Source organism: Argiope bruennichi, chromosome 2 (genome assembly GCF_947563725.1).
Source record: "Argiope bruennichi chromosome 2, qqArgBrue1.1, whole genome shotgun sequence".
Lineage (NCBI taxonomy): Eukaryota > Metazoa > Arthropoda > Arachnida > Araneae > Araneidae > Argiope > Argiope bruennichi.
The window spans coordinates 92,855,965-92,882,237 of record NC_079152.1 but is presented as its reverse complement, the minus strand read 5'-3'; the positions used below and the strand labels follow the sequence as shown (position 1 = coordinate 92,882,237).

The window sequence follows — 26,273 nt, the reverse complement described above, 5'->3', positions numbered from 1 at the left end:
TAAAGAAATTACATCGATATTGAATTGCAATTCCGGGTTTTTGTCACCAAATGGATTCAGGATTAAAAGAATGAGTTGACATTTAAATATTTAATTCATTTTTGTAACTGGGAATTGAGATAGCTGATTTTTCGTAAAATTTCTTTGGAATTTTCTAAAATATTCTGATGCATGTTACATTTATAATTGGAACTTTTTCGTAATTTTGGTGCAATTTAAAATGAGATTACTCATTTCTTGTAATCCTAATATTTTGATCCCGTACATTTTACTAACCTCCCACCTGTTCTCTCGTGCACATAAGAATATGTGGAGGAATCTTTCAAGAATTAGCTTATCACAAAACGAATATTTTTATTTATGAAATTTAAAACACAATTTTATTGTGAAAAGTCTAAAAAGTTGCTTAGCCATTTGATAGTTTGAACCGTCTTTTTCCCATTTTTGGAATGAAGTATAAATGGCAATATTTACCGAATGAGTATGTTTGAATTATGTGTGAATAAAGTAAAAAAAAAATCAACTAATGCGAAGCTCCTGGCGATGTAAAAGCATCATTTGGAACATGCATTTGGGTTTTTCTAAAAATTTTATGAATTTGTTCCCTGGTTTAATCAAAAGTGGATAGGCGTGACAGGCATCAATATCAAGTAATGTTATGACTTAATTCCTCAAGAAGTTTTCAGTTTCAAAAATCAGTAGCATTGTCTAATAAGCTCCAGAAATGAAATTGACTTATGTTGAATAAATTAAAACTAACTTTGAAACATTCATAGAACGGTTTGATCGTGAATTATTGGAGAAATATTCAGCTTTTTTTAAGAATTGAAATACTTTACAGTTTGATATTTTAAGTAGTAATTTGAGTGATTTCCTGACTTTTCTGCTAACATTTTTCTTAACTTGTTTTGAATATCGCAAATGTTTTTAAATGCATTGTAACCGTGTTTGAGTTATTTTGAATAAGTAAGATTAGTATTCATTAGAAACGCTCCGTTATACTAATATTACTAGATTGTGGTCTTGCTTGATGTAGTCGAAGAAACTGAAGGAATTGAATTGCCCTTGAGTCATTGGAGATATCCAAATAGAGTTATAGTAAAGAGTTCTGACAGTTTTCAGAGGAAAGGAAAAGTGAAACATAAAACGTCAAGTAGCTTCAATCTTCAACTCAATGTGGAGGTATGTATAGCAATAAATAACTATTTTTGCACTCTAATACTTCCCAAAATTCGTATTTCTAAAATAGCAGGCGAATTAGTTTTTGTCTCCTTTCTATCTTGTAAATATCTACACGGATATCCGTTCCAAAAGATGAAATGTCATACAAGGCAAGTAAAGTTGCATAAATCTTCCAGACGCATCATCAGAATCAGCAATTGTTTAACTTTCATCGCGAGGGACGAGATAACTCGTCTTCCAGGAATATTCGCTATACGCGAGGGATGAGAACTCGTCTTCTATTCATATATTATATTATTGCAGCGTGTCCCGCGACTTATTTCATCGACATTTTAGCGTATAGCAGACCCTAATATTTTGTCCTGACAACATTTCTGCAAGTTTTATTTCTATATTACTGCCGCGATGAAAGTGTTAATAATGTTAGGTAAGAAATAAGTTTTATAGCAAAAGATGAATGTGGTTTCGCATTATTCTGCATTTATTCAGGCATACTGCAATTAAATATTCTACGATGGATGCTGTATTGGACTCGCATTCGAAAATATGGCAACCTTCCCAAAAAATTTATAGTTGCTGAAAAAGACGCCAATTTAACTAATTAAGAAATGTAAGAGATTGAAAGTTTAACTCGCTCATCTATTTTCCTCTGTAGTCTAAAATCTTCCGTTTCTTAAAATACTATTTCATTAATGCGATTGCGGATGCAATGAATAATTTAAGTGCCCGTGAATCATATTGTAATTTGATGCAAAAATTACATTTTGGAATGATTTAATAAGTTTGAGAAATAATTCGATGCGTGACAAAAGGGCATGAAATTTTAGAGCTTAAATACTAACAGAAATATAATATATTATTAGCCATAAATTAAATTTCTAACGGTTTGCAGTAATTGCAGCAAATAAAATGAAATCTAATTTGAAATGACAAAAATGAAATAATTCTATTATTTCATTATTATTTCTATATTTTAAATTATTAAATAGTTTATCAAGAACTGTCGCATTCAATGCTTTTTTAATATTTAATTTTAATAAATATAAAAATCATAAACTTGCATAGGTCAAAACGATGAAGAGTGAGAAAGGGTTTGAAACTTCAAGCTATAAATATTAGTGACTATAGTAGATACTAAAAACGAAATAATTGATTTAAATTCTGGAACTTATTAAAAATTAGTATTGTATTAATTGCTTGAGTGTTAATAACATGTATCTTATGAATGTTATTCTCTCTATTGCCAAAAAAAAAATCACCCGTTTTACATTCTATTTTGAAACTTTTATTTAATCTCGTAACACTTCATGAATTTCTTGCAGCATTCCCTTTTTGTAGGATTTCGGTATCCAAACGAAAATTTTAACTGAAATTCTGTTCACATTAATGATGTTCTGGTTCCTTTCAAGCACTGCAAATAAAGATTTAGATGTGTAATGAAGATTCTTCACATCCATCATTCTTTTGACAGATGTCAAGGAGATTAATTCATCTGGAGTTGCAGATGTTGGATCAATACGGTAAAGGAATTCATCTGTGTGGAGAATGTTACGATGCCTTTCTCCACCTATGGAGTGTTTGCCATCTGAGTTCCTAACCCATATTCGGTCGAGACCAATTCTGGAGCACAGGAAATATTGTCTTTTGGAATATTAAACTTCTAGAAATAAAAGATATGGTAAGTATTAAAATAATTCCAATTAGATCGTATTTGCAAACGAAGTTGTATGTTACTTGACATTAATCCTTTTGTAAAGTATTAATCGATAGTGACAGTAACTTTCAAATTCTTCAAATGCTGACTCATCGAAAGATTTCAAATGAATATTAATGGCATCTTACTTATGGTTAGAAATTGATTTACTGTGTGCTTATTAAACATTTTTATTGCAAATTATTTGATCTTCTATGAAAAACTGAGTAAATTTATTAGTGCAATGGTATACATTTACTGCTCAAAAGGCAGATTTCTATTCTAAGAATCAAATATTGTTAAAATCTAAGGCATATAATATATTCAGATTACCTTTAAACTCTTGAAATGCATGTCTAACTTCATTCTAGGTTCTAATATGTATTTCCCTGAAGAGAAATTTTATGGCATAGCAAGATTGAAAGAATCTATAGTTAAATAATATAAACAATTTTGTCTGCCACGTTAGATTTGACGTCATAATTAACCATTCCGTCAAACAAATACGTAATCATTCTTAATCGTATTTGAGTTTTGAATTCTTTAATTTTGATATTAATGCATTGACTTAATATTCGATATTCTGACTTTCAAAGCAAGAAAACATGGGTACTGTTTGTGGTAGGCAAAATTGCTTATTGTGAAGCTACACGGTTAATTTATTAGTTTCCGTTCTTGTCTGGGGATTCACGATATACTATTGGGTAATATATTTCGAGAAACATTAATAGTGTACAACTTCTCGGTTCACTTAAAACTGATCCTACAAATACAACTTTCCTTACTTTTTTTTTACAGGTCTTGCCACTCGATGATGGTATTAAGTTCAACCTTTGATAGATCTTTCGAACCTGATTGGGAATTTTGCATTCAGCTGTCGCCAACACTTCCCAGAATTTCCCAGTAAGGCGCAAAAAATTACAAGACGGTTGTCTCCTAAAGCTGTTGAATAATCTAAGCTCTACAAAATTTTCAAGTTGAAAACAAAGATTAAAACACTTTAATGCTCAGAAGATTCAAGAAATAACAAGTATCCGCATAAAGGAAATCTTATCGTATGAAACATTTTTAATTTCTATATATTTTGCAAATATGTTGTCTACTGAATATCATTTGAAAGAAAAGTGATATTCAATAATTTTTCTTGATCTTATTTTTATAGACTTGTACAACTACGATCAACTGATATTGAAAGCATAACGTGATGCCGTGCAAACATTGATTTTAAGATCTAGACGTTGAAATCAGAGTTCAGAACTTTAGACTAGCATGATCATTTGCGGTAGTTTCAACTAAAATTATTGTTGAAAGGCTTATTGATTTAATTTGGATTTAAATTTAATTTTGAAGAAAAATCAAGCTTGGTCATGAAATACGACTTAAAAACAGCTTAAATATTTTATTGTTGTAATAGTTATATCTTGCGTTTATAAATGCTGAATAACAAAGCTGCTGCTCATGAAATTCATGACTTCCACGAAAGATAAGAGAAACAGCAGAAATTATAGTTACAGTTACAAAAATATGATTACGATGATACACTTCTTAAGCTATTTACTCCCTGCGTAGCCTCCGCTACCATTTTGTGTTCGTTGATCATTCCATTATAATCAAGGCAGACTTGATCTGCAACAGGTAGCAAAATTGAAATGTTTTCTTTTTCTGCTTTTAAATATTTTGCTGATTTTTTAAAATGAAATTTGAAGGAAAACTGCTTATAACTATGCGATTAAATTTGATTACATTGCATCGACATAATTTTTTGCAGGTTTTTCTTTTTAAAAACATAGCGTGAAAAAACAATTTCTAAAAAATGTTTTTTTTAAATAGTTTCCGATATAAATTGGAAATTAGTATGTGAACTATTATTTTTTTTTGTGTGTGAGGGAAATTTTATGAAATTTCTTAATCTTTTGAAATTTTTGTAGGCAGAAGTATGCAAAATTGTTGCCTATTATTTTTGGGTAATTGTTGAATAAATGGTAAATTATTGCATCACCAAGAACTCTATTGATTTAAGTTCAAGGATGTTGAAACTCTGCTTGTTAAATCTTGATTGAATTATATTGCCAATATTAAATCAGATTTCTAATTCATAAATATTCTGATAGTTCACTTCATGACCATGCTTATAAAATAACATTTGGTATTTATCTGCCTTGAAATAACCATGAGCATGTTTGGAGCGAGAAATTACGAGTAAAATGAGCAAGGAAATTTATGCATTATAAACATCGGACTGTAATTTTGTTGAAAAAAATTAAATATCAGAATGATTTCATCGGGAAATCTTGTCTGTTGACACATATGGGAAATAAGTTGTTGCTAATTATTAATTCAATTTTCTGAGCATTTTTTAATTTTTTTTATGATCATTTGCAGATGGTGTTTTGTCCTCGCATCCCTTATTCGTGCATTGGCCATCAGAATTTCACTCCTATCGCTTTTCTACGAACTATGCATTGAAGTGTTATACATGACTCTTTCAGCTTCAGAGGTGGATTACCAGTTAGGCAGCTGCCTAGGTGTTTATCATTAGAAATCTCTTTCAGTAAACAGATGTCGGACATGCCATGTTTCTTGGATGTGAAGCATTAAGACAAAATTTTCCCAAAGTTAACAACATAAATCATCAACGTTCTGGTTAATGCAAGTTAAAAATAGGCTGAAATACATTAAACTGTCCAATTAAAGTTCCCTGCTTAATATGCCCTGCTTGGATCACAATGTCTAAATCCGCCACTGCTCATCCTGTGCATAGTGTTCAATTGTATCACAGCGTGAGTGTTGCATAAACATATTGATGATAAAGAGAGAAGATCAAATGGAATAGCGAAATAAATGTTCTTAAAAAAAAAAAAAACTGCACTTGCACCTCTGCTGGAAAGATCTTGGCATTTTAAATCTTGGATTACAGCTAAAGAAAATCCAATGATAAAATGTAAGTTAACAAGATGCAACATTTTGAAATGTCTCATTAAGTTACATTTAACATTTTATAAATTTCTAAAAAAATGTAATTACTTTATATTTTTTGAATACTTTTCAATGTTTTTACTTTACATGAATTTTCGTATCACGAATTAAAATACCTAGCAATTATTGTTTGAAATATTATCTGTAATTATCCGGGTAAAATATCTAATTTGAGCAATTTTTTAAAAGCATTTTCTACAGTATTTAAATCTTAAAAACAATGCCCATTCATTGCATCCATTGCCATCCAAATGCATTAGTTTAGACATTTAGTTAACTTTTAATAGCCTTAAAAGTTTAAAATTGCCAGAAATATTTTAAGTACTTGAAATAAGAGATTAATTAACAGTTTTATATTTCGGCCTTCATAGTTTGTTCAGAAAAGGATACCGAATGGTTCGGCCGGCCAACCAATCGGGATCCATTGAACATTGGCAAGCATTATTTGACTATCATGTCTGATCAACATGGTGATCAATATGCTTCAAAAGAAAACGCGATTCTCTAATTCTCCCCCCCCCCTCTTAATTGCATTATAAGTAAAACGTGTATTCTTTATTCAGAGATTTTTATTAATGGATGCGGTGAATGACAATGGCATATAGACTTCATTTAAGTTATTTTTTCACTTATAATAAACATGAAAATTTAAATAAGAAATTGTAATCAATTTTCCATTCATCTCCTGAAGTGTTTTAAGTGTTGAAAATTTGTTCACGGATCTCAGTGGCGGTACATTTGGTACCATAGTGGGGAGTTAATAGTATATTTATAAAAGAGATTTAAATAAAATATTTATGTAACGTTAAGTAATTGGGTACTAAATATTAAGTAGGCAATAAATGAAATATTTACTAGAATAATTTTTAAAAAAATTAACTGATGTTTTTAAAATAGTATTTGGGGTTGATTCACTTTCAGATTGTTTCCACAGTTATGTAATCCATTATATATTCATTTGCTCATGAAATGTACTTGAAGATAAAACTGGATTTTTTATGTTCATATCATCTTGGCTATAACCAATTTATTGGACTTTATACAATATCATAGAAGATATTAATCTACCTACGAATATAAATGTTTAGATATGTGTGGTTAAACGTATTGATCATCTATTTAGAAAAAAGCTGAGATTCGCATTATGCAAAATGTTTATTTCACGCCTTTATCTTGGTAAAGTTCAATTTGGACTAATTATGTATTTTTTGTATAGTATCCTGCGATTTGTTTAAATATTATTAGTGATATCTAGAAACAAACGAGCTGTTAGAATAGCTCAAGAGTAGAATCAACCTCATTGCTTTAGTTTCTCTTGATTAATTGTAATTGTTGACATCGTAAAACGTTTGAAACTCTTACGAGATTTGTTTCCAAGGTACATTAAATTTGTAAATATTTTTCCAAATCTTTATTGAATAAGTTTTTATGCATACATGTCAAGTCTTAAATCATATGAACTTAACCAAAATTAGAAATAAATATTAAGTTAATAGCCAAAGAATCAAAAGATATTTTATATTTTATTATTTTATAGATTCAGAAAAATTATATAGGTGTTTTTGCACATTGTTTATTTATGGATTGATAGTTTCTTATCATATGAACTTGTCTGTTTTACAAATCTTGTTCTAATGTTTTGAAATCTATCGCCAAATATTCAGATATGTTGTGGATTGGATTTCTTTAAATGATTATTTTGTTATATCTTTAGAAGAATGTGTTTCTTCAATTACGCTTTCTGATTTTTTTAAAAATGAAATGTAAAAAGATTTTGGAGATACTTTACTATTTGTATAGAATATTCACTTCAAATTATATATGTATATAGCGCAGTTTCAAATTCTATAACGACCTTGAAACCATGTTTGAATATCTGTACAGTTAACTTGTAAATAAAATATTATAATTCAAAATATTGTACTTAATTTTTCATGAATTGTCCAGTTTCATTATTTATGGCTACAGAAATTAAGCCGCTTGAAAAGTTTTCTTACATTTAAGACCCCTCCAGAAAAATTTCTTAAATTCGCTCCACTCTGTGAATTTTTGCTACCACACTTCAGGAATTTTTCCGAAGCGAAACCGGAAAATGGAATAATTAATGAGTTGTTCCGAACTTCTCTTTGAAGAGCGAATTTCAATAAAATTTTACAATTTGCTATTCTTAAGTATTTTTCACAACTATAAAGAATGATACAAGATAAATATTACCTGCAAATTATTGAAGTCAGAATTACTCTGAATTCAATTTTACATAGGAATTTATTGTGAAATACAATATATACCGCTACCGGGAGGGCCGTATTGTCAAACAAAATAGGAGGTCCATAACTTTGGTGGCTGAGAGATTTTGCTTGCAGAATTTTTAGGGTAATATAATCGTCTGCATTCATTTATTTGCATCGACCATGTGCTTGAATTTATTGAAATTAAAATGAGTATAGTTTAAATATCAACTTTTTAACAAGTGTCGTCCTTGTCATCTGACCGTGGTTCAAAATTACGAGGTCCGTCCCAAAATAGCCCTAATGTTGCTTTAAAACGGAACGTTAATATAACTAAACATAACTTTTAAAAACATGAAAGATTCTTAGAATTATCTCGCTTGGAAATCGGTTATTAAAACATTTTTGCAGTTTAACTCATAAGTCAACAATTCTATTCAACTTTGATAGAGTAATTAGATTAATTTTTTTATGGAATTTAATACGTACTTTTACGCTTTTACTTTAAAAAAATATTTAAAGTATTAAATTTTACGAATGGCACTTACACGAGCTCTCTTGAATGAGACCAGACATGTTTTATTTCAATTTATAGCAATGTTTCTTCTTAAACCGCTTATATAGATTGTTGGTAGTTTTAATCTAGGCTTAGACAAATTGTCTCCAACTGGCATTACCCAAGGTTCTACAAGATTTATTCCAGCCCTGGGTGGAATAAGTCTAGCTCCGGTGAAAGTAGTAGAATCGATGGAGGATTTATGCATTTTGCACCATAGACAGTGCACATTATGAGGCTTTATTTTAACAACTGATAAATTTAGTTTCACATTTTAACATCAACGTGCTAATAAGATTTCGTTTAATATGTTTATTTTAATAACTTAGTGAAAACATGTTTTGTGCATTTATTTTGAAACTATTTAACTAGGAGTAGCCTCCTGAAAACTTTCTCGCATACTATAATAGAAATGCTATCCCAGAGAACGTCATGCATGGCATTGGCGAAATATTAACCTTTGGCGCGAATTTAGAAATTTTATTGAATCGACCGTTTGATATTTGGCGATTAATTCCTAGCATGCGGTTAATTGTATCCTAGAATTGAATGTGTTGTAGACGCGTTTTTCCTAATCGATTGAAAAAAGTGATACAGAATTACGCCTGTAATCGCAAAATCTCGCACACCATATTTGATACTTTTAAGTCGTTACATTTTTGATTTATCGCATTTATGTTTCTGAAAGTACAGACTGACAAACGATCAAACCCTTGTTGGTTTTTGCTCAAAATTTGACTTCTACGCCACAGATATTAAATATGCGTACCGAGTTTTATCCATCTTGCTGTCGTGTTATAGTTATCGAGTTATATTTGGACAAATTTCCTCGGAACAGACTTTGCACAGAATTTGGTATAAATACTGTAAATTTAGATGAAATTTGGTATGTGGTCTTTTCACTGTCTACCTCAAGGCGTTTTTGAGTTATCTTTGTCAAATGCAGACGGACATTTTCTAAAAATGCCTTTTTTTGAACTCGGGATGGTATAAAACATGCATACTTGTCAAAGCCTCGAGTTTCAATTTTTTTGACGATTACAATACTTTCTTCACTTCATATGCGAGAAAATAAAAAGGGTTAAAAATCTTCTGAAAGATTTATTATAATTGCTAGGTAACAATGCTAAATAATAGAATTTAATTATTATAAAAGATTGTTAGAATTTATTTCAGTATCAAGAAAATTAGAAAGATCATTTTACAAGACATGGTAGACTGACTACATTTAATGCAACCAATACTGTAATTTGTTAAATATTGTAAATAATTCAATGTAAGCACACGTTATGGGCCTGATATTTCAGAATTTTTAGAATTTTCACCGTTTAGAAATTTGTTTATGCAGCAATTAGACTAAAATAAATCTTTAATTGCCCCATCTACGGCTTCTCTTCAGTCTTGGATCACTAGACAGTTTCCTAGACAGAAATTAGCCTCTGACTAGAATCCCTGCCCTTTGGATCGGATGCATCGATTCTTCTATCCGTTAACGCTCAACTTAATCAGTTAACTGTTTTTGACGAGTATACTCATCAGAGAAAGTGCATTTTACATTATAACGTGTTTATTTGTCTGGAGTAATAAGTAGTGACAATTTGCGACGCAATTTAGATACGCATTTTCCGAAGAGACGCGATTTCCTGACGAATCAACTCGTCATAACCCAAAATGTTGTACTTTTTCCCATGACGAGTATACTCGTCAAAAATAGTTAACCGGTTAATTTAAAGGACGAATTTTAAAAAAATAAAATCAAAATTACTAAGATTAAGGTAATTGTGGTGGTGAAATAACTGTGATGGTGAAATGCAACTAAATTCCAATTTTTTTTAATCGATGAAAAGTCATTTTTCATAGACGTTTTAAAATATTTTTATAATTTGTATCAAATATTTTCAGTACCTTACTTCAAAAAATAAATTTCAGTAAGCAACATTTGATTTCAAATTAAATGGGTAGTACATGCTGTTGAAAATTACTTCATAGTTTGGGAATATATATCGATTTCCTAGAAATGGTACAAAGATTTAAAAAAATGATACGGCTTAAACTACAGTGAAAAGTAACTTGTGAACTGGGAATTAGCGGGTTACGTAGATGCAACGTATCAAGCGACTGTCGTTTCCTTAACTTTTTAGCATAAAAAAAATTACTTCTAACCATCCTTTAAGGACATTTCATGTTATATAAAAGCTTTAATGTAGAAACAATTTTTTTTTAATTTCAAAAAATTTGTGCAAATTTGAAAGCTATTCAGTATACTAATTAGCACATACTTTTATTCAATACGTTACTAATAATTATATGAATCTATTCTAAACACATAGTGGAAATAAGTTCAAGGTGAATTAAGCCACGTTTAAGCCGAACACCGGTGTTATCGTGATTTATAAAAGCCATCTGTCCATGATTCTAATGAATTTACTATTTACACAATTTACTGAAATAACATTGACGAACCGGGATTATTTACTAAGAGTTAATTCTAATTATAGTTAAGAAATTATTCTTCAGATGCAATTTAAAAAAAAATTAAATCATGCAAAAGTTTTTACTGATTAATTTGAATTGTTGAAACAAGAAGATAAGTACAATAATTCGAGGCATTTTATTCAAAACCGGGGCAAACATGAGGCATTTTTTAAAATCCTAACTAAGTCGAAAAATAATACTGTCGTGGTCAATCAAGGATGTCTGGTCATTTTAGCCATGTCATTCATCCTAAAATGCTCTTCATGTAACCACAGAATGCTAACTTTTAAAATTTCTAAATCCAATTCTTTTTTTTTTTGCTTCCGCATCTCGTATTCTGTCAGTTCTCGAATAGACTCAGCGGAAGCTACGATTCCCAAGTCGAGGTTCCGGACAAAGCCTGTCTGTTTTCTGTTCTTCGCTCCCTTCCTCTCTCTCTCTTTTTTTTTTAATTTTTTTTTCTCCCTCTTCGATAGCTTATAAAAAGATGTACAAATAAATAAATTAGCGTCTACGAAGGATTAAACCTGTCAGTGGGCCACGGCCTAAATTGGAATGAGGCCATATGGTCTCTGTAATATCACGTGACCAAAAAATGGCGGACCTCGTAGCCATGGTAACTGGGAATCGATGAATGGGAAGCGCCGTGCCGCGGATGCTGAATACAGTTAACATTTGATGCTGCAATGACTCAGTTCGCACATGCTTTTAGCAAGTGATTACGTAAACATACACACAACATTGAATTGAAAAAATAAAGAATCGTTCTGCGCAAAAGTCATTACAACATCTTTTGTCGTATATATCCTACTGTATAACCGGAAGCATATCAACAGCCTGTTCTTTATCTAAAGATTGTTTTGATCGTTAAAATGCCGAAAAAGAACTGACAGTTTGTTGACTTTAAAATACACTTATCTTTCATGAAGGTAAGCATGAATTTTTTGCTCTTTTCTTTTAAAGAATTAAGTTGAATTCGTAATCTACTTTTTTAAGTTAACTGCTCTTTCCCGCAATAATTTTGTACTAAATAACGAATAAATTCTTTATTAATTTCGTACGAACCTCAGGAACTGCAGAAATAAATACAACAATGGCATTATATTGTTCATTTGCATTTGCAAGCTTAATAAAATCCTCAATAAAATCAATTATTTAACTTAAAATGCAAGCTTCAAAACTGCGGAAGCGCAAGTACAGTTTAATGACTTTTATATGACTTCATTTGTACATTCGTCACGTATTGCTGCTGAAAATATAGGGCGAGTTGAATGACTTTAAAACGTGTATATGTCTAGTTGCAAGCTTATAATTAAAAATTTCTATTAACACGCTTAAGTAATAAAATAGATTTTGTTGATATTTAGAAACGAATAGAGATAAAAATTCCAATTCGTAATAAATAAATTTATTCCATTTAGTAATCGGTTGGATGCAGTTTAGGAAAATTTCAAATCGTAAACAAAATTTCTAGGGTATTTTTAAGATTTTGGCATATTAATTATGCCACATTACAATCCTGATATTTCTCAAAAGAAAGTTTTATTAAGTGTGAATTATTTTCTGAATTTTCTGCGATTATTTTAAAATTTCGTAAAATAGAAGTTATCAAGTGTGTAGAAGGCTTAAAAATAAAATAATCCTGAAATCTTTGAAATCTGATACTAAATTCTTAGTATTGGCAAATCCGGAAGTAATATAACGAATGTCTTAGAAATATTTTTTTTTGGTTACCTGATTTAAACTATTATTGCATAAAGTTTTAATTTAATTCACTGTGCACTTGTCGTTAAATTTTAATAGTTCAATGATTTTTAAAAATCTTTAGTATAAAAATTACTAACATGGATCCAAAAAAATTCCGTTTACAGTTAATTGATGTTTCTTCTTTCTGTAAAATGTAGTAACAATTTAAGGTTAATAAAATATGAAATCTCAATTTTTAAAAAAAATGGATAAAGGATTTTTCATTAGTTATTCTTTTTCCGAAATATAGTAAAACAATAAGTTATAAGCTATTTCCCCACCTAAATAAATAATGTTATTGGGGCATAAATTAATTATAGATACTCAATTAAACACATTAACATGTTTTGTGATGATATTAATTTATTAAATAGAACGCCCATTTACTTTTCTTTTTTAATTAAGTTATTATGATTAAAAAAAGTACGAAATACTTTTAATTCAGAAATATTGCACACCAATTGATCATTATACTAAAAATATAGGAAATTCTTTCTGGTCATTTTGATGCCATTTGGTGTGCATTAATACTTTTAACAAACCAATAATTCGAGTTGGTGCATTTAAATATTTATCATTCTTATTTTTAAAACTTGGATGAATTATAGAGAAAAGTTATCTCATTTCATCTAAACACTAAATAATATATTGTGGTAGGAAATTAATAATAGAAGATTAAGACTTTTTTTGTAATTAACTTTTTAAGAATCCATCGTTAAACCATCAAATTTTTTAAAGCACAATTAAGGCAAAAATATTTTTCATTCCACAAATCCACGTAAAAGTACGACGTATCAACTCAGTTATGACATTTTATACGCTACATCATTTCTTCTTTCTTTGTTTTATCGCATACGATACAAAACCACTGAGTCTTTTTTTTATTGTTCTCTTTGAATCAATATTTGATGAATTTAATGTCCCTGTATTGTTTTCTTTTTCTTTGACTTGCTCTTCTTCCAATTTATAAGAATTATTAGTTATTGTAACTTCTTTATAGTTTATTTCTCTAAATTGAGATAATATTTCCCTTGATTTGAATTATTCCAGTAGCTGGTTATGTTCAAAACTGAGCAACTTTTAGGCGAAAAAAAAAACAACCAAAAACTTATCTTTAGCTTGCTTTAATAAAATTATTATAATAAACTAAAGCCAAAAAGAGTTTGCTCTGTAAGGATATAATAATTATATATATATACGGCGTAGAACCGTTTTTGGTAACTACTTAATATAAACAATTGTACTATATGCGCAGACATAGTTTTCTTAAAAAAATAATTCCTAAAACAACATTTACATATGTTGTCTATAAGTTTACATCTTTGAAACATGTGTTATTTTCACACCCTAAATATCTAATACAGTGGTTCTATTCCCCCAAATGTCTATTACAGTTGTTCTAAATTACAATTGTTCCCCAATTATCTGATACAGTTGATTCTGATAAAGGTTCAAATCTAGGAGGCGTTCTAAAGTGTGTAATTTTTTTCCTTCGTACTAACTTTTTATCTTGGTTATTATTAATTTTTATCTCGAAAATATGTAAAATTTTGTAATGATATATCATTAATTTTAATATTAAATTATATAATTAATTAAAAATTCGATAAAAACTACAAATTAGAAGAATTTTTCTTCAGTAATAGAGATTAATGGTTTCTTTGATATAAAATTAATTCTTTGATTCCAATTAATGTCTTCTGTAATAAGAGTTCTCAACCTATGGCATATATATACCGCCATTTGTTCAAAATATTATTTTTAACGATCAAATTGTAACAAGAATTTTTAAAGAATCCCTATCCTTGTAAATATCTCTATTTAAGTGTGGCATAATTTTCTCCTTCAATTTTAATAACATTTTATTAATATATTCTTTTGCGTTATTTTCAACAATACTTTTTATTGTTGCAATGAAATTTAAAGAGTTTTCCTCATTTCATTAAATATTTAATTGCGTGATCTTCTTCCAATGTCGAAAGCTAATGAAAATTTTCTACTGTGTTGACAGTTGATGAGCGGATTACATTATCATGAAAGACAACGTGCAATTTGGGGATGTATTATTTAGTTATTTTTTATATAGCTTTGTGATATCATTGAACATTACTCCATTAAGAATATTCATTTATGCATGTGTAAAGCTATTAAAAGGATATGGTTTTAATATATATTATAATTTCATTTTTTAAAATTTCAATTATGTTCTGTACCTCTAATTATGAATAAGAAATCTAATTTAAATTATATGTAACCAATATTCCCCGGCGGAGCAGCTGGTAGCCAAAGGCGGATAGTAATTAAATAATGTAAATCTATAATATTTTATCTTTGATCATGATTCATTAAGAATGTGTTGTTTTTTGATTTAAAAAATTATGTTGTCTATTTTTGATTAAATTTTAAAAAATTGTAGAATAGCAAAATTATTGAAAAAAATAATAAACTTGCCTATACATTTTTTTTTCGGAAAAACAGTAATTTTATTCCCAACTGCTTGTGATGTATTTTACTTTAGTGGCATATTTCTGTTGTATAGGAATATTATTAGTAATGAAACGACAGATAATGAAGGTTAAGAAGAAATAATGTGCATATAAAAATTATATAATCGGTTTTGAAATGTTTAAAGCTATATCTTATGTTTTAAACGACTAAATAATTTATTGTTATTTGTAGGCAAAAGAAATCGTTGATATACTTTTTTTCATTTAGAAACGACTGTATACTCAGAACTACGCATCTAAATTGCATTGAGTAAAAAAATAAATCTCGTTTGACCTGGAGGAAAATGTTAGAGCTATCAGACAATGAATTGCGCATGTAGATGCAGTTATGTTAGTTTTTCTAGAGGAAATTGAATTTGTTTCAAAAGTTAATTGCCCATACCTGACATCAAAGAAATATCCTGTTGGCCATAAATAAGTCAGAATGATCGAAAAAGCTTTTATGAAATAAAGGTTTCTAAATAATTTAGGTTATATAAGAAACTGCTTTAGAGCTTTGAATCTTTGATATGTTTCTTTTTTTTTTACTTAATTACGGGTAATTAAGCAATTCGGATTTCACATCCCTGTAAAAACTAATTTGTGCCTCTTCCACTTGTTCAACTGATAGGATTTTAAACGCCGATTTGCAAACTGAAGTCAAGCTGCTGTATCATTTGCATATCAAGAATGACTACTTTTTCATATACGCAGTGTCAAGAAAATATAGCAATCGTCAAAAAATTCGAACTCGAGATTTTGACGAATCTTTACGTTTCAGACCTTCCTGCGTTCGAGAAACAGATTTTTGGAAACTGTCTATCCGTCTGACTGTGACAAAGATAACTTAAAAACATTTTAGGCTAGACGGATGAAATTTGGTATACAGTCTTTTCACCAAATTTGCAGATTTATATTAAATTTTGAGCAAAATTCGTTCAGAGCAAATCTGTCTGTCTATCTGGCTTTTCGAATATAAGTCAATACGATAACTACAAAACGAAGAGAGTTAGATGAATAAAATTCGACACACAAATTTAGCATCTATACTGTAGACATATATCGAATTTTGAGCCAAATCCAACAAGGATTTGACTGTCTGTTGGTCTGTACTTTCAGACACATGTAAACACGATAGCTCAAAAACGTAATGACTTCAATATATCAAATCTGGTATGTGGTTTTGTAGCTACAAGTGTAGTTTTGTGTCAAATTTTCGTTCAAATTTGTTCCAATAAATCGCTCCTAAAACTCGAGTTCGATTTTCGGATACAATTAACCACGCGCCAAGAGTTAATCGCCAAGGATCACATAATGGATTCAGTAAAAATGCTAAATACACGCCAAAGTTTATTATTTGGTAACTTTTATACACCAAAACCCTGCAAGGCATTCTTTGCTATAACACTTTTATAAGAAAGTATGCGAGAAAGTTTTGGGGAGACTGTTTTTTGCCACATTTTACACCTAGAATTCGGAACCTCTGGTTTCCTTATCAGTTAAATAGACTTACGCAAAAGAATTTATTGAAAAAAAAATGAACGAAAAAAACACATGTTGAAGGCTACATTTCAGATCATAATATACCATATTGCGTTCACAAAATATAATATGTTTGGTGAGGAACAATGGGTTCTTGGAATTTGATGTAGAGGTTAATATCTTGGAAAAGTAAGTTCGGGAATATCGATGAATCTTTCATACAAGTGAGATAAATTTTGAGGAAACTAAAGAAATCATTCTTGGCCTGATTCTGAGAAAAGCAGGTCTTCATTATCCTGGAAAAACTATATTAGGTTTTACGTTTTTATATTGGATATTTTTGCTTCATCGCGCTCTTAACCAGATTGATTCAAAATTCTGGGCCTGGATTTTGAAAAGCAGGGAAGAACTGTTCTAGGTTTCTTATTTTGATCTCGAAAACTTTCACCCTGTTCCACCAGATTGGTACCAGACGCCGGGTAAATTTGCTAAAGTGAATGGTATAATGAAGTGTATTGCCCATTTCTTCTCAGCCATAGTGGTCAGAATCTTTCAAGGATGACTACTTAAATCTTCGAATTGACTGGTGATTTCCTGAGTCAAAACTGATTCTTCTTTAAGAAGTACTTTTTTCATAACTTTACGCAATATTCCAAGTAAGTGCAAAGAGGTAGTCAAAATTTTAGAAAGGAAAGCTCCTAGATTTTAAACTTTGTATCATCCTCTAATATTTGAGTATTTTAACGATAATTTTGGTTTTGCACAAATTCGGTCAGAAATCTCTTCTATGTTAGAGAGATTTTTATGCTAGCCATGTTTTGAATTCCTTTGTCAATTTTAGATACTTGAAGAAATGTAGATATCTATGGCATAGCTTATGGCCAGACTATATTCGCAAATAACAGGCTTTGATCGCAGGAATGGGGAGACAAATGCAGAAAAGTTTCTGTAATTCTTTGGACTTAATTAAGGAAAAATGGACGTTAATGTATCTCCTTAATGATTTGTACATATCTCTCTTCTTAGCCCCTTAAGCTTCGGACTTCAATCGAATTCTCACTTTTCAAACTTATAAACTAGCACTAAATTATTCTAAAAAGCTATAACACGATGTAAAAATTACATATAATTTACGATTACCTCAAGTATTCTGTGGACTCTCAACTGAATCAACAGAATAAAACTTTCTTGAGATGGGAGATTTTATCCAATTAAGTAATGAAAAATACAAAGCAGTTGAGGTGTAAAAAGTGATTTTCACAACTGGTAATTAACAGCAATGCATTTAACTGCTGAATTACCATTTTTTGTATTCGAGGTGCTGCTACAAGGGAGGGAAGACGAAAGAGGAAAAGAAGTGTAATAAGGCTTTTAGTATTGCCAGAAATCTGTTGATAACCTTGGGACGAAACAACTTTAAGTAATAAAGAATAATTTTTAAAAAAAATGTTAAACGTTGACACGGCCCTCGAGAGCTAAGCCTTGTCCTGCTCGTCCGGGCCTAAGTATTTTTGTGTAAAAGAATGTAAGAAAGAGAAACAAAATCATATATTGCCCTGTAATTCGAGTAATTTGCACACCAAATGGTATTTAATATAAATTTATGAAGCAACTATTATTTTATTTAAGCTATGATCAAGTGTGTGTATAATTAAAATGTTTCTATGAAAGTAATTTAATTATTTATAATGTCGTGCATTCTTTAAGTTCTTTCTACGTCAATTTCTACAGTGTAATAAACAACGAAAGGTAATTAGTTTACTGTACAAAATTTGTTCGAAATCCTCGCAAGTCAAATTTTCTCCAAAGCGTACTTTTGTTTGGATCGGTCCAGCAGATAATAAACAGAATTCTTCTTCCTTAGCTTTCTACACTGGAAACAAAGCATACGATTAAATATTTAATGAAGCAATGAAAATGATTTAAATTTCATTGATACAGTGAAAAATACAGGTGAGAATAAAGTAAAAAATGTTTTTAAAATTCCAAAATTAAAATCCCACTATCATAAAACTAATAACATTAAAAATATATTTATTTATTTTTAAAATAGAGCAGAAATTATTTTTATTCTGTTATGTCTCCAAAAATTATCTTTGAAAAATGCTAAAATTGCGTTAATTTTTTAATTAAATAAAATTTATAAAAGAACCGCTCCAATATGTATATTTTCACTTTCCAAAGTATATTTAGCCCATATTTGGCATTTTTAGTTAACCCTTTAAAGGGCCATTTTTTTCTAATCATATTATGTTAAAATATTTTTAGGCTTGAAATTAGAATAAGAAAAGAGATTCATTTAGCTTATTAGATAAATTTAATTTGATTAATTAATTAATTTGGTTAATTAATAATTAAATAACAAATCAAGACACATCATTTTGTGTGAGATAAAGAAATGAAGCATCTAAGTTTCTGTCTTTCTAAAAAAATTTGTCAGAACTTACGCCAACCGACGTAATTTCATACAAATATTGATAAATTTGGTGGGAAGCATACTTCCAACTGCCCTAGAAAGGGTTAAAACGGTCTACTTGTATAGCGTTATCATATGCACTTCTCTCAATTGCTAGTAGAAACGTAGATTTCACTGAAATTTACAAATTTAGTGTTATAATCAAATACTAAATTTAACTTATATTCTTAATTTGTCGATATATCATATAATATATCTATTCAAGTATACATACAGACTGACAAACAAATCCAAAAAAAAAAATGTTCATCTAACCTAATTAGTTTAAAACTTGGAAAACCATCAAAATATCAAACTCTGTTTTTCCAACAATAGCAATTAATAAAATATCAGTCTTTTAGACTGAACTTTCATGTCACGGAATAAATTTATCTATACTTCATCGATTCCAAATAGATCAATTCACTCTGGTAGGGGCATTAAGCACTAGCTCTACTATTCTCTAGGGTGCTTGCTTTGATAAATGTATTTGCAATGGTGACAAAAAATACTACTTTTGAAGGAATCAATTTATGACTCAATAGCAATTTTTGATTAAAAGTTACGGTTACAGAGCACTGAAATTTTCTTAAAGTAAAAAATTTTCAGAATTATTCTATACAAATTATGATGAGTTTCTCGCTATTAGAAACTGTTTGAATTTTTATTTATTCATTCCCTATTCTTGGAACTTCATTTTAAATAAGCGGAAGTGTTTTGCACTCAATTTATCGTATACTTCAGCAGGCGGCATGTTTTGCGTTTGATTTTGTGGTGGTAACATTATGAGCCAGTTAACAACTTCCGGAGAAGAGTGTACACTTTTGTCTAGTGGCTTTGTTACTCGTCTACGAACCCTAACGTTGCGAGTTCGAACCTCAACATGCACAATTTCATCAAGTCACAATCGAGTATGCCTTTTGAACCTCTTCCGTTATTCCACTTTGTTCCAAATTTGATGCCAAGCTAGAATTTTTGTATTAATATCTTATACTAAATGTATTTTTAAATTATCATATTCATGCACTAATGCATTTTTAAATTCTCGCATTCAAATAAACGCTAAAATTGCGTATTGAAGGACGATGATTGGCTCTTAAATCTAATACACATTTATAATTCTAGTTATGCCAAATTTTATCTGTTTAGTTTATTGTGTTCTTGAACCACTGTGTGTCGTATATATATGAATAGACAGACTGAGAGAGACTTTTCGGTAACATATTGTGGTCAAAGGACCTCATGCAAACTATTAACATTCTAACATGTAGATTTTTATTTATTTATTTATTTTGTGTGCTCACTAACTACTAACAGATACGATTCCAATTTTTTATCTTTAAAGAGAATCATCAATATCTTCTTTAACTGTAACTGTATTTAATAACTGTAACTTTAATTCTAAAAATTTTTTAACGATTACTGTATTTTCAAATTATATAATTTATATAAGCGAAAGTAAAAAAAAAAAAAAAAAAGTCACTTTTACTTTATAATCTTTCGACATAATATCACAAAGAACGAACTGATTATTCATAAAATTTCGAGCAGTTTTTTTTATCACATGTAGATGTTTATATCTTATCTAAAGTGCAAAATGCTTAAATCCAGAAGCATTTTTCTCTCTTACATTTACGAAAATAACAAAATATAAATGAAACGAATAAATTTTTTTCTTATCGTGTCCTTCTACATATTGTAACCTTGATCTTGGGCCGGAAATTAAAGATCGTTAATAACTCGCGCATTTAGTTATTTCTTGAAAAAAAAAATCAATTAATTTGTTGTATAAATTGATTTATTGTATTGATTGATTTATATAAATCAATATAAGTACGCTGCTGACAACGTGTGACCACATTTTATTTTGTCGGCATATTAAGTTTCCGATTGTCCCAGTTCCATTAAAATTTCCAACTGGCATCATTTGAAAGCTCTGAAATATTCAGAATTATCTTTTCAATCTCCATTGTGTTACTAATGCTTTTTCATTTCACAACTAACTTTACTGGCAATAATATTCGAAGATTTCAATGCGAAAAAGTTTTTTTTTTTCACAGTTTTAAAATTTTAAGAATTATTTCTTTTATGGCGCTGCCTTATATTACGGAGTCTATGCCTTATATTACGGAGTCTTAAAATTATGCATTTCAAAAAACTTATTTTGGTTGTAGTTAAGCTAATTAAAGGGTAAATTATCACAAATAACATACATAAACGGACACACATATATATGTGCGTTTGAGTAAAGATATCTCTTATTCAAACTTAAATCCTTATTAATTTCCTAATTTTTATCTTAATTTAGCCCAGTTAATTACATTCTAAAATCTTCTTTCAAAGGTACCTAAGATTCCCTTTCCTAAATCAATAAATAGCAAAGAAATCCCTATTAAAATTATCTTATATTAAAATCATTGAAGGTGAAAATTTCTGCCGCTCTTGCTCTGGTGTCGCGATGTAGACTGACACATCGCTTATTCTTTGTATGAAAATTATGCTAAAATTGAAGCTAAAATTTTCAGAAGTTTCTTCACGCATCTTTGAGATATGCTTACACATATATATGTAAATATGGTACTGTTTTGAGGATTTTCACTATATACAATGAAATTTAGCTCTACAATTTAGATTTATAATTCTAATTTCATCCTTTCAGCGTGTTGTGTTTTACGATTATCTAACCCATATACCTATAGATAAATAGAAATAGAGACATAATTGAAATAATATTTTTTATTTAGTTAGGTCTAAAGCCTAATAATGAATCAAAATCTTAAAATTGAATGTATTGAAGATAAAAAAAAAAAATTTTAGCGTTAACTTTCTTATCAAAAAAATGTAAAAATTGTACCAAATATGATAAAAAAATTTCAAAATCAAAATTCTTAATAAATTTAATAATATGAACTATGGTTATACTTTTGTCATCATTCGGAAATATAACTCTCTACTCATGGTTTACAAGGAAAATTAATTTCTGAAGACGTGACTCGTATTTTTTTTTAGTGCAGTTGCATTTTCAAAGTAATTATTATTTGAATAAATGCCCTATTATTTGAATAAATGTCAGCAAAATACGAGATGCAGACAATTAAAATATAATTATCTATTTTTTTTTTCTTTTCGTGAAACAAAAGCCACACAGAAATCCTCTCTTTATTAATGTCAAAATATGGACAGGCAATTTTTTATGAAAATTCATAATGTTCGTATATGAAATAGTTATATTGCGAAAACTTGCAAGAAAGGGCGAAGGACGCGTTTCTTTTTATAGAATATCTTGGAACCATTTTCATTTTATTGATCCTACATCTGTTCTACCAAATCACATTATAAATCACTATTGATTAATAATTTAAACCACCTGAAAGGTTTTGGCTTTCTTTTCATGTGAATGACAATCGATGGCGGGAACATATTTTCTTGTCACGATATTGCGTTATCAACTTCATTATACGCATTCTACTTTTTTTATTTCAACCCAAGAGATTCGTGCTTGGTTATCTGATGATCTAGAAGAAATAGGAGGTATCGATAAAAAGTGTTTTCAAATTGAGAAGCTATAATTCTATTAGTTATTTAAGGATGAAAAAAGTTTGGATAACTTCGATTTATTTATTTATTTTTGATTTGACTGAAATGACAGGCCCTTATGAAAAAAACAAACATTAATAGTTCTTTAGATGACTTTGAAATAATGAGCGTGAAGACTTGGTGACCTGAATCAGCTATTTAAGCTCTCTGGAACTTTTCATGGTCTTTTGGTGGCATCAAAACAGTAAGTAAAGTCAAGGTCAGACCTAATGATGAAGCATTTAATTCAAAGGATGTTTTGCAATAAAAAAATATCAGAACATGCAAAAGATGAAAATTACGTATCGTGTCAGATTCACATATCTTAATAACCATGAATGTTTATTTGGTTTTAGTATTTTAGTACAAAAAAGTATTATGAAAGTATACTGGTAAGGGATCAAGTCGAAGTCTGTTGAATTAAAAAGGAAACATTTTGATTCAGAATTGCACAATAATATTTTCGTATTGGGTTTTGGCCTTCGAAAACTAGATTTACATAAATTCATCGAAAATCATATAATACTCTAAATAGAATGTGATTGAAGTAAATAGATAAGCTTTCAAAAATCGAATTCATAATTTATTATCAGCTTACATTTGGATATTTGAATCCTTTTTTTAAGAATTTGTAATTGATATTAACTGATTAAAAAACTATTGCTTTTGATTTAAATGAATTTAACACAGACAATTTTGTTTTGACGTTGTTTCCTAATACAGTTTTATAACAATGTATAATGGAGGTATTGGAGACCCCATTTTCTGAAACTTCTATGCTAAAGATATGGATAAAAAAATATTGACTTTTAATACAAACCTTCATTAGGCTTTGTGAGCACGTGACTTTCTAATTCACGATATTGTGCTCCTTCACAAATCACTGAAAGAAATATTTTTTTATACTTTCTATTAAGAGTTTGAGGATTTAGTTGATTATTTCCTTTGTTTCTTTTCCTGGTAAAAAAAATATAATTCATTTCGTTTTTAAAATTCCAACTGCTAAAAGTAACGATACGGTATACTGATTTTAAAAAATTCAAAACAAATTTAAAAATTATTAATTACTCCTATTTATAAAAAAAAGAATAGAACAATAAAAATTAACTAATTTTTAATACATAACGAACATAAAGTAAATTATCATTTAAAAGAATGCGATTGACCGTAACATCACGTTTGCTTATGACTTTCATTTTTTTTCTTATTTTCTTAATTGAAGAAAGAACTATGTATCTTGTTATTCTCTAATCAGATGATGAAGTAGCCATCAAAGTCAAATAAATCTATAAGTAGGTTGATGATAGTGGAAGTTTATTTTTAAATCTCAGTTTAACTTCCTGGTCTGTAAGACTACACTTCCTTACTTCTTTGAGATGATGATTGTTTCCAACTCTTGTATTTCTATCGATCAAGCAATTTGATTTATAAAAAGAAAATCCATCAGCATTTCTTTGATCCTAATTTGACTTAGAATAGGATTGTTACAGCTTAGTTGATTTCATGCCCTTTAATGAGTTTAAGTTCATTCAATTTGAAAACGTATTACGCAGGGAAAAAAAGTGTTGAAACTGTTGATCTCAAAAACATTCTTATTTTTGTAAGTAAAATTAAATTTATTGTTTGTTTGGTAATCAATTAACTATAAGTAATTTTAATTTCCTTCTAAGTAGATTTCGATCATTATGATTTCTTTATTATATTCAAACTATAATATCCATATCATTGCAAGAAATTTGATTTTTCCGTCGATAAACCTAATTTATTCTTAAAATTTGTAAGTACGAGATTCAAATATTATAGATAGATTCATTTTTTTGTTTTAATTCGTTAAACATAATCATGTGATTTTATTTAATATCAATCCATTGAAATTTTCATCATATTGCCTTTATCAGTTTCTTCTGCTCGTGAATTCTTTTGTTAATGTGTCACTTATAAAATTTTGTTGTATTTGCACACATATAGAATTTTTTATTTACTATTTACTAAGAAAATATAAACTTAATAATAAAAATAAAAATAGCTGGTAATGGTATGGTTATCATATATGAGACATCATGTATTAATTGATCACAAATAAATATTTGATTTATTTTAATAATTATTTTTATATGCTTCGTATTCATTTTAATAATTATAATGATCATTCTGTATAATAATGTTTTTAAATGTATCAACAATTTTTAAATACCAGTTCGTGTTAAATAAAATTTAGGAAACTGTTCGTGTTGAATAAAATTTAGGAGTAAGTTATTCGGGAATTGGATGTAATAACTTTTCTGTACATAAAAAACGAAATTTTTATGCTTTCTTCTCAACAATGCAAGATTTTTGATGACCCAAAATAGACGTATTACCGACTATCTTCAGGAAAGGTATACATTTTGAATAAATGTTTCATAAACAATTAATAACATACATCAAAGTTTCATTCACTTCAATTAACAAATGAGAAGATTGCCAATGTAACGCAAAGGCTAACATAGTGGAATTCTAGTAAACAAATGGTTAGGAGAAATGAACAGTGCTAAACTCCTCTGATGGATTACCTTTTGCACTGACACCTGAAAAAACTATGTTTATTATTCAAGACCAATCGCATTTAACGATTACCATTGCAGAAGAATGTTCCTAAATGACATCTCCTACATTTAGTGGCATGCGCAACGCAATCGATCGATGTTTCAACAATACCTGGACAAATAATTCGGTAAGAATGCTCCTCTAAAGACCTGATATGTTGAATCTGAGGAAGTATATAATGAATTTTATGTTCTGGCTGAGCTTCTAATTAGTATTATTTTAAAATGTTAAATGGATGTGCGTCTTGGTAATGAAATGCTCGCCGCAATAGGCTACTAGAAGTTTTCCTTAAAACAATGAGCATATGGATCTTTTTCTTCATAGTGATAATTTATTGGTACGTATACTGGAACTAAAGCAGACTTTTACTTTGTGTGGCATCTAAATGCTCTAAGGTCAATTTGAGCACTTCAAAATGAGCCACTTCTCTTTCGTCATTGGTTCTGGTCCTTGATCAGATATGTTAGATCGAATAAAATGTTAATTAGTGAAATCACTACACTCACTATAATAAATGACAAGATTTATATTTGTACTTCTTAATTTGAACATTGAGTCTCTGATGTATTGCTATTAATTGTTTATATGGTAAATAATCAGAGTACGTATGGACTTTTAAGATAATTTGTTGTGTAGAAATTCGTAAAATTATTTTATAATTAAACGTTTATTAATTACATATATAAAAAATTCTATACATTTAATACAATAAAAAGTGTTCTAGTCTAAAAGACTTAAAAAGAAGTAGAAAAAATGTATAAACGTAGCTTATGTAAAATGAAAATGATAGCTCTAAGATTTTAATTAATCAAAGAATCATTTACTTTTTTAA

General features: G+C 29.1%; 1 protein-coding gene and 1 long non-coding RNA gene across 3 annotated transcripts in view; both read left to right on the top strand.

The window, feature by feature from the left end:
* Positions 1 to 1,092: 1,092 nt before the first annotated feature.
* Positions 1,093 to 5,736, top strand: LOC129961913 (uncharacterized). Its single transcript, XR_008783852.1, has 4 exons — positions 1,093 to 1,182; positions 2,654 to 2,860; positions 3,674 to 3,930; positions 5,258 to 5,736. It is a non-coding gene; the product is annotated as an uncharacterized LOC129961913 (long non-coding RNA).
* A 6,064-nt stretch (positions 5,737 to 11,800) lies between these two features.
* Positions 11,801 to 26,273, top strand: part of LOC129959506 (anoctamin-8-like) — an 86,834-nt gene continuing 72,361 nt past the window's right edge. The window contains exon 1 of one of the 2 annotated variants that reach the window (XM_056072372.1): positions 11,801 to 12,039. The gene's annotated coding sequence lies outside the window, so the exon portion shown is untranslated. Of the gene's footprint in view, positions 12,040 to 24,283; positions 24,456 to 26,273 lie in introns of those variants that run through there. The other variant, XM_056072380.1, reaches the window with a different exon arrangement.